The sequence below is a fragment of the Falco naumanni genome, chromosome 6, assembly GCF_017639655.2.
Source record: "Falco naumanni isolate bFalNau1 chromosome 6, bFalNau1.pat, whole genome shotgun sequence".
Lineage (NCBI taxonomy): Eukaryota > Metazoa > Chordata > Aves > Falconiformes > Falconidae > Falco > Falco naumanni.
The window spans coordinates 87737923-87747328 of NC_054059.1; positions in this window are offsets into that span (position 1 = coordinate 87737923).

A 9406-nucleotide genomic window follows, 5' to 3' on the forward strand; every position below is an offset into this window, starting at 1 on the left:
CAAGATACCCATGTGAGATAACACCTTATATATATATATATATATATACACAGAATAAAGTAAACTTCAGATATTTTTGTAGTCAGGCTAGAACACATTCAGAAACTTAGTTTTTTCCTACATGATGATCTCCCATCACTCGGATTCTGCTTTACCAGCACTGGTATTTGGCTCCCCTCGTGATGGAGCAGCCCTTTAAAAGCTGCTGCTAGTAGAAAAGGAAATGCCAGTCCCGTTACTCAATGTAACAAGTTTCCACAAAACCAATTTATTACAACCTTTAATTAATACCACCTTTATTAATACCACCTTTGCCTATTTACTTTGCATTAAACAGCAAAGTAAATGGGAAAACACTGGGAAGGTCCCTTTTGCTTGAGGCACTCCGACAAAAATCAGTCACACCAATCTGGGATCAGTTTTCTAGAGGAAGACTTCTACCATGCTTATGAAATGTGGTCAACATGAAGTGATCTCAAATCAACTGCTGCAGACTTTGGCAGAGGACCTTCTGGCAACGTAAGGACGGAAGTGTCCTGTCATGAACATGAGGTTCAATTGCACTGAATCAGGCCCTTACTAGATACGGAGTTTACTTAAATAAGGTCCAGCCCTCACCTTTGACGGGGCCTAATAACACTTGGAGCAGCAGAGCATTTTACTTCTGAGAATGCAGACCATGCTGGTGGTTAAACAAACCGTTAATTTAAACTTGCGTCTTACTTAGGCATTTTTGTTTTCTCACAATTATTTAACCATTGCAGAATATCTGGTGAAAATACCTAGTGTTTTTTACTCTGTTGCAAGTGTCTGGGCTCACATGCTGGTTGTTGCAGGTGCCAAGGAAGAAACAGAACAGCTGGGTGAAACGGGTAGTTGTAAAATGCTTCCAAGAACAGTATGTTACTTGATCCCTTTTCTGGTTTGGAGCATTCAACAGATTTCATCAAAACTGATCCACTTCCCCTCAGCCTCCTACATCTTCTCCTATTAGAAAAGGTTTTCAGTTCCTAAGCACCGGTACTTTTTCGAAATCATGAGTAGTGTATCTAATTGAGACAAGTTTCTCATCAACATAGCATGACATGATGCCATGACTGGGTAATGTTTCTTCTACATCTTTTGTAATTTATTCGTTATAGGTAAGCGTTAGTCCCAGCATCAGGACCCCATTGCACTGGGTTTCACAAAGATGCGCAACGTCTCCTGTTTCTGCCAGAAAAGCGGATGTGGTTCTTGTGGGACTGCTGCTGTGTTAGCCAAAAGGGATGCAGTATCCAAAATTCCCCGAAGCTCCTGCTGTCACACCCTGCTGCCAAACATGGCTGAAGTGTAACTCAGAGTAAAGAGCATTGCTAAGTACAGTGGGTGTAGCACAAAGCTCAATGAACTGCAAACACTGCTTCCTTTATTATTATCCATTCTGCTCTAAGATCATATCTAGTTAGCTCAAATTAAAAAAATAAATAAATACACAAACACCACACCCAAGCACAACAGTTTTTACACTGCAGGTGCTGCTGCCTCACTCCCTGCTCACAGTATCTTTTACCCTGACTTTAAGAGTGCTGAAAGTGCATATATATTAATAAAGAAGAAAATAATGCTAGCAATACATTCTCATTTATTCTAGGGAATATTCAATACATTCTAGGGAATGCCCAATTTATTAATCATAAGACAGGAAAAGTGCACAATAATGGATCTAGTCTCTCAACCTTCTCACCCAGCCTCCTCCGTTACCTCCTGTAACTCCCAGACATTTATCCCCTCTTCCTGCTCCTTTCCTGCCCCTCAGCTGTCAGTTCACATATATTTGACTCAGGCTACAATTTTTAAATAGGAGAATTATTCTGGTATAAATCTAAACACAGAGTTGTTTCACTCTGCGTTTAAGCTGTAGCTTTTCCCCATTCTCGTGAGTGTAGGAGTCATCGCTGTCTGTCACGCCTCTGCCTCTGTCCAGATCAAGTGGCTGTGCCTCTCCGAACACATACGGAATTAAACACTCAGCTGTGCAATTAGCCAAGGCCTGGATCTTTAAATGTGAAGTAGCCGTCGTGTAAGTTTCTCATGAAAAATCTATTACTGAAAGAAAAAACCCAAGTTCTCACAAAGTTGCTTCCTCTCCCCACTCTGACCCCCTCCTTTAAGGGTTTTAATTCCCCCTGGAGATTCCACTACATCAATTCTAGTCTTCTGTCCTACCCCACTCTGCCCCTGCACCACCTACTCAGTGTCTCAGCTCTGCTGCAGGCTGGATGTGCTCCCTTCCCTTTAAAGATACCCCAGCAGCATCCATCCCCCCAAACAGTGGCACTGGCTGGTTTGGGCTCATCTCTTTCCCCCCCTACCTGTGAACAAAACCCCCTGAAATGCCAGCAACAGAGAGATCACACTGGTGCCTATATTAGCACTAATACATAGGTATCCTTTCCAAGAGGATCTTCGGCAGCTAAGGCCACGTGTAAAACCCACGTACCAGCCCAGGACACGCGCCAGCTATCCTCACACCTAGGTGGCTGGTGAAACCCTCGTTCTGCCCTAGTGCTCTGCTCTCTTACCCGTAAGTTTCTGAGGAAGTGGAAAGTTCTACTTTAGCAAACCCCACAACCTTCCCACTGCATTCACACACCGCTTTTACCCTCCCACGCGGGAGGTGTCAGCTGCAGAAAGGTGTCCGAGGCACCCATCGCCCGGACACCCCAACAGACACATGGCTGTCCTGCCCGCCCGGCTCTCCTAAGGCAGAGAGGTCTTTGGACAGAGCACGTGGAGCCCGTGCGGTGCGGAGTAAATAGGATGTCCCCCACCCACACACCCCAACTACGCAACATGGGCTTAAACCAGCCAGGCTTCTGTTCCCCTGCTGCACAAAATGTCCCGAGGTGCTGCACACAGCTGGACATCCAAATACCCAGCACTGAGGCTCAAGCTGAGGTCCCCTGAGGTCGGTATTTTATTTCTGTATTTCCCAAACCGCTTGCGGTGTTAGAACCTTACTTGCAACTACCCAGCGTTGCAGTGCTCCATTCTCGAAGGGAGGAGCTGATAGTGTGGCTTTATTTCATCATGGTGCAGGATGTGGCTTTGGGCCATTGCCATTAACAGTCAGACTAAATGCAGCAGAATGCACGAGAAGTTTAATCACCACAGGCTTTTCTTCATTAGACCACTCAAATTTCAAAGCTAATTTTGTTGAGAGAAGTGTTTCTTCTGACAGGCTGGCACTGACATTTCAGGTCTCTATCCAGGTCGTCTCTGGAAGGTACCAAGCTATCCCAGCTTTAGCCAGAGCAGTTAGGCTCAGGACTGGGATCAGCTGCTTCAGCCCACCAGAGCTGACAGAAAGGTAATAAAGATGTGCAGATGGGAGGTAGTAGTGTTATTTTTTTTTATTATTTTCTGTCCAAATTAACTTGGGTAGAGGCACATCAGACCCCCAAGAGCATCCTGACTGAGCAGCATTGGTGGTTGGTTTTCAGCATATAGTTTGTTCAGAAAAGACTGTCCCCAAAACCATGGAAGAAATCACCTGCTGCATTTAACATTTAAGCTTCTGGTCAGCACAGCAACACTAAGAATTAGGGGGTGGGGGGTGGGTTTTGGTTGGTTTTCAAGCTTCAGTGCTAAGGGTTAGACCCACTTCTGCTATTCTGGTAAATCAAAAAAAACCCCAAACTATGACTGTGGTTAGAAGGATGAGAAGGAGGGAGGTGATGGACAGGAAACTCAGAGGTCCTGGGGGACCTACCAAGATGAAACCCAAGAGGACAGTTCTGTGTACCAGCACAGCTGCCTGCAGCCCCCCCAAACTCCTCAGAATTGTCCTGTCCGACACTGCCACCCATGTCCCCATGTCCAGCAACCACGGATTTACAAAGCCAGGGTGGGAATATCAGCCTGCTAGAGCATGCAAATTAGGCACCACATTACCTTATTTTGATCTACATTTAAAAATATTGTTAGAAAAGCATGTGCTGGTTTTAATGCACAGTCCTTGAAAATCTTAACAGGCAAGCAGCAGCTCCTTGGCCCATACCAGGGTGTCAGCTGCACCGGCTGTTCTGTTGCTGAGATGCCAGATGCTTAAAGTTGAACACAAAGACTTCTCCAGATGCCACAGGACACCACTGGTAATGTATCATGGTAATGCCTGACAATGGATCAGCCATAGCACTAAATATTGCTTTTAAACATCTCAGTGATACCAGAACACCCAATACAAAAGACCACAAGATGCTACCAGCTACCTGTTGCAGAGCCCAAGGCAGAACTGAATGTATAGGTTGAGCAAGTTGGGAGCAGAAGGAAAATGTCAGGCAAACAAACCACCTTAAGCCTTTAATCCTAAAGGGGGAGAAAAGAAAAGTTGAGAAAGGCAAAATATCTTTTGCAGCAGCAGTATCTTACAGCTAATAAACAGAATATGACAATGCCCCAGAATAACTTTACTCATCTGTTCAACTGAGGGAACATTTTCAATAGCTTCCACTATTTTCCTATCACAATGCTAAAGAACAAGATCTCCTACTAATTTAGCAGGGAGATCCTAACACCTAGGTTCCACAAGATGCAGTACATAGCCATTTGACAGTACAGCAGGTAACAGAAAGGTGCCTCATGTTTCATCTCATGTGGCTGACCAAAGCAATCAGCTTTTCTAATGCTCCTTTCTTTTTGAGTATCACTAGTCTGTAGACAATTTTATCACTAAATTACACTGCTCTTTAGAGTCATTCTAACATGCAATTTGTATCAATACACGTACTTAGAGATAATAACGCTTGGGGCTCGTCAAATGCTTAAATAGAGACTATTAACAGCATCCGATACCCATACAGTAACCAACCATCAATACACAGCAATAGGTACGAGGAGTGGAGAGGAAGTTCTTGCTGTTCTGGAGGGGTGACTAAAGACCACATGGGGTGTTGTGGAACATCTGAATTGCCATTGGGCATTTAAGTTTCTGTATCAGAGTTTCAGTCGATGATGCCTATAAAGCAGAGTCAGAAGCTCTCTTTTGAGATTTGGAAGTTCACCTCAAAATAGCTTGAGGAAGAAGGAGGTAGGGTGGGGGGAAGAGGAGAAAGGGGAAATTTAAGATGCAACTTTTGGGCAAAAAGTTTACTTCCTTTAAGTAAAAATATTAAGTTAAAAAAAAAAAAGAACCAAATCTATTTTGCCACTTACGTACCAGAATGATGCAGTATTTCCTTTTGTTAAATAGAACACTATATAGAGGTGTTAAAAATCTGATATAAATAACTCTTCCTATTATTCAAAAATATCTCACGCATGCGTGTTGTTTTTGTTACTGTCCTTTGACCATCACATGCTATAGGGAGACACACAGCAACTTAAGCCTTCCAGAGCAGGACACTTACATACACACACAGCAGAAGCAATGAAGGACAGAAGAGATCGTGTCTTGTTTGTCTTTTGATATGGTGCTTAAAAAAGGATTTTCAGACTTTTTCTTATGATGTGGAAGCAGGTGCATGAAAAGATTATACATTGATTTATATAATTGATTATCAATATGCAGTAGACTGTTCTAGTGTATGTGATAAAGAGGAAGGGGCTAATGGCAATAGAATAGGAAGAAAGTTCTGTGTTTTTTTAAATATCTGGGGGTTAGGATGGGGGAAGATTGGGGCGTCTTAGTTTGGGTTTTGTTGCCTTTTTTTAAATTAAACTAGTTGATCCCCAGTTTCTCCTCCTCTCCCTCGATCACTCTGGTTTATTAATATTCAAGATTTTGATGAAAGACATACTGAAGGCAAACTTTAAAAACTGACTAACATAATTTCCCTTCCTTTCAACTGCTGGAAGCAAAAAAATCCACCAGTGTCATCAGCATTTGCCTTCGATGCCTTTCCTCCCTCCTTCTCGGTCATCTTTTAGTGGGATGGAGAATATATTGCTATCTTCAGAGTCTATGCAGGGAAGGTGGAGGATGTTACTGTACCCTGTTACACTTACAATGGGAGTCCAACTAAGTATGAAAAGCAGCATTTTCCTCAGCTTTCATACACAGATTTACTTTCCCTTCAACCAAACTGAAAGGAAAAAAAAAAATACCAATCTACAAGAAACAGAAACAAGGCATGGAGAGCCACAGTTTTGGTTCTAAATGCAAAGCAGGAAGTCCTATGTTCTAATCCAGGAAACAAAGAAACAAACTTAATTTGAAACCAAATGAGAAGCTCTATTTCAAGCCTCCTGTGTAACAACAAAAGAAGAACCTTGTTTTCAGTCAGAGATTTTTGAAGGGCGTTTTTCTGTTTGCTTGGCTTGCAGAACACCAACCCATTTTAAGAAGTAAAGCAATTCCTAAAATACCTTCAAAAGGTGATGAAGTCAACACATTCAAATTATTCTTCATGCACCAGATTCAATTATATCATCATCTCACACCACAAACACAATGCATAGGTACAGGCGGCGGCTCCCTGCCACGGTCATTTTTCAGATCGGCCAGAATTAAGTCTCATTCCAATACTGAAGCTGCTTCCACAGAGCTGGCAAAAGACACTCTCCTCTTCCAGGCTGCAATCCAGCAACTGCTGGAGCCAGGTGTGAGCATTGCAAAGGCTCCGCATTGCAACGAGTCCCCCTCGAGCAGCCGAGCTACTTGCGGTGGGCAGGCCAAGTCATCTGGCACAGCACCGGCCACAACGCCGACACCGCCTCAGCCGTTCGCTTTTTGAGTCCTCTTGGTGTTCCCTGGTGTCACCCAAGTAACACAGAAAGGTAGGAGAGAGAGACTCGGGAACCTTGCTCCTGAGCAGCGGAGAAAGGGTAAGAAAGACCCCTTGGCTCACTGTGGACACGGGTCACAAGGAGCAGGACCGAGATTTCCACCCTGCCTCTGGGTGTTAACAGGGCTAACATCTGACGCTGCACACTGAGGGCCGCTCATCTTATGGGATAAATAATACAGCTGTGTAATTAACTGTATGATCTTGAAACAGGCCTTCAAACCAGTGGCTGTGTGAACAGTGCAGCATTTGACGTTACCCTAGCTTGTGAAAAGAACCTCTTGCATATTGTGGCATATTATTAACCCATGAGAGCACATATGTTCCACTTTGATTTGCTTTAGGACAAACTCAAGGTAATATATTTACTTCAAAATAATTCAGGTGGGTGGGCTAAAGAACTTGGCACTGTTCATTGCATGGCACAGGCAGTTTTCTCAGGCTGCCAAAGCCGTCGAACCCCAAAACTCCTCCAAGAAAGGTGGCTGGTAAGAAGAAAATACTTCGAGCACACAAGTTACCCAGCAGGAAACCCCAAACAAGAGATAGGAATTTGAAGCCCAACCCCAAGTCTTCTGCTGCACACAAAAGTTCACGCTGAACACAGTAAAATATCTACACATCAACGGGAAGACCGCAGTCCACAAAGGAAAATACATGCAACTTCCAAAACCCCAGCTGAAGGCACCCCCAGAAATTCCGACTACCAACAACCAGCAGAGGACTGTTACCTACTTGTTTTGCTTTTTAAAGTTCCTCCTATAGTCTCCTACGGTTTTAAATGGTACACACTCAAAAAAAGCTCCCCACAAAAAAAGCCAATTCAACCTCCCCCACCCTGGCACAGCACTTCTGGCCTCACCGAACAAGTTAGTTCAGGGAAGTTCTCGGGGTTCTTAGTTCTGCTGCTGCCCAAGCCTGAACTCAGAACAAATGGGGATGCATCACAAAAAAATAAAAAGCTCTTATCCAGGACTCTGTGAAGAAAGTTTAAACCTAGAATAACTTCTGAAGTATTTGAGAACAAATTAGGAAAGAAAAAAAAAAAAAAAGAATTGGTGTTTAATGTTTGTAACAAAGCGAGCTCTAAGACAAAGGCAGCAGCAGTATTACTGCACTGAAGAATTAGCTGCAATATCGCAAGAAAGAATGCAAAAAAAACCTTGGTCTAAAAGAGAGATTTTACAGTATACACTAGATCATACCTCAGAGACCTTAACTATTTTTTCCTCTTCATGAACAAACTTTGATTAAAGATTTCTTAATTAACTGCTCTATTACCAAAACCACATTTTCAGTAAACCTTTAACACTTTATGTTAACGATTCCTTCAAATAAAAAGCAAGTACGGCACACTGCAAAGAACACACCAACATAACTACATTTAGCAACAAAATAATACTAATGTTTTTTAATTCTAAAAACATTTAGCAGGGAAAGTAAACAGCTCTTGGAAACCACTGCTAGAGACAGGCTAAGACAGAGCTCCCTCCAGATGTGGTGTTTACAGCGTTACACCAAGAATTAACACCTGGAAGCTCGTTGGGTGGTTGCAGTTCTCCTGGACGTTATTTTTTTTTGCTGTGTGTGGTTTGCTTTGTCCTGTTTTCTTCTAAACCATGGCAGAAGGAGCTCCATGTCTACATGGGTGTTTTTATGGGTGGATGGTTAATAAACATTCCTGAAAACCTGACTGTAATAAGCACGGAGTGAGCGTTCCAGGGGAGGGAAAAGTCCTCACTGTAAGATGTGGTAAGTCAAACACGAACCTAAGAGGATTTTTATAGTAGATCATACAAGTCTTACAGTAATTGGACATTATAAATATAGTCCTTATCCACAATGGTTTATTTTGTTGTCCTTTATTCTATGAAGAAAGACTAATTCATGTTACAAGTAAAAAAGGAACTGATGTTGATGTAGTAAGTGCTGAGTACGTAGAAGCAGCGTGATTTAAATAGTTAAAGGGTGAAAACAAATGGAGGAAGCAGGGCATATGAAGGTCTGCTCTTCTGTTTTTCCTCTTTCGATGGGTAGTTCCTTGCACCAGGCCTCTTTCTCTTCTCTTGGGCTAGTACCCAGGGTACATGCCACCTCCCTTCCATGTCTTCTGAGTACTAGGCTGGCCTCATAATCTATGACAGACTCGTAGTTGCTTTTTAATACTAAATTGCCTCGGACAAGATCTATTTAGTACCTCTAGAAATGGTAGTGATGTAAAACTAACTTTTTTTTCCCTTGTACACAGACATCTATGACAGTAGCCCTCACCCCCTTGTCTCAGCTCTGGTAGCTCCCTCCCGAGTGACTTTTCTGACTCAGTTCAAGGGTTGTGATGATTGTCATCATCCCTTGCACAGTTTCTAAGGTCAGGCTGCTGGTGGCAATTCAGGTACCTACTCTGATTTTCAAAAGCACTGGCATGTGTTAGGAAACTAAATGCCTGTGAAAACTAGCCCCAAAATAACCCTGGTCCCCAGCGCATCCCTTGTGAAGAGCTTTTCAGAGAGAAAGAGAGGTCCATGAAACGTATTCGTTTTCTTGTCAGGCCTTGTCTGGAAATGGGCTAGAGCGCATTCACCCTGGGATGTAGAGCTCGTTATTGACGTCAAGGAGTACATGAGAACCTGACTGAAAGG